The following is a 791-nucleotide window of genomic DNA, read 5'->3' as shown; positions in this document are numbered from 1 at the left end:
TGTTGATTGTTGATATTGTGATTGTTGATATTGTAATTGTGATTGTAATTGAGATTGTTGAGGTTGAGATTTAATATAAATTAATAACCATTGTTCAAATATTCTTCTTAATAATGATTGTAATGTTGTATTTACTATATTTGTAAATATATTATAATGTTCTAAATAATTTAATAAATGTTTTAATGGTTGACCTGAACGTGCTCTAAATAATTCTAAATTATACATTGAAATTAAAAATATTACTTCTTCAATTGTTAATTGTCTTAAAATGGAAGGATTAACAAGTATATCTTTACCATGATTAATATAAGATTCTAATTGTTGTGTAAAATATGTCTTTTCTTCTTGTAATATATTTTTAGAATCTAAAATTACTTCAATTTCCTTATTAATTTCCATAAACGTATGAATATTAGAATTTAATAAAATTGGACCATTCATTCCAATAATTTGACATGATTCAAATGTTTCATCATTAAATTCATTTGGATTATTAAATTTAAATATAATTATATAAAACCACATCATTCTAAATAAATTTAAATTATTATTTAAATTATTATTATTATTTAAATTTAAATTATTATTATTATTATTATTAATAGATTTAATTAAAGTAGCAACAGCAGGTAATAAAACAGCAATATGTTTTAACATATCTTTTTTCTTTTCATTTGATTCTTTCATAATTTGAATTTCACCACCTAATCTATTAATTAATTTAATTAATTTAATTAATAATAAATGTTTTAAATCAATTCTATTTTTTAATTTCTTATTCATAATAT

Source organism: Naegleria gruberi, assembly GCF_000004985.1.
Source record: "Naegleria gruberi genomic scaffold NAEGRscaffold_82, whole genome shotgun sequence".
Lineage (NCBI taxonomy): Eukaryota > Heterolobosea > Eutetramitea > Acrasida > Naegleriidae > Naegleria > Naegleria gruberi.
Note: the sequence above shows the minus strand (reverse complement) of the source record.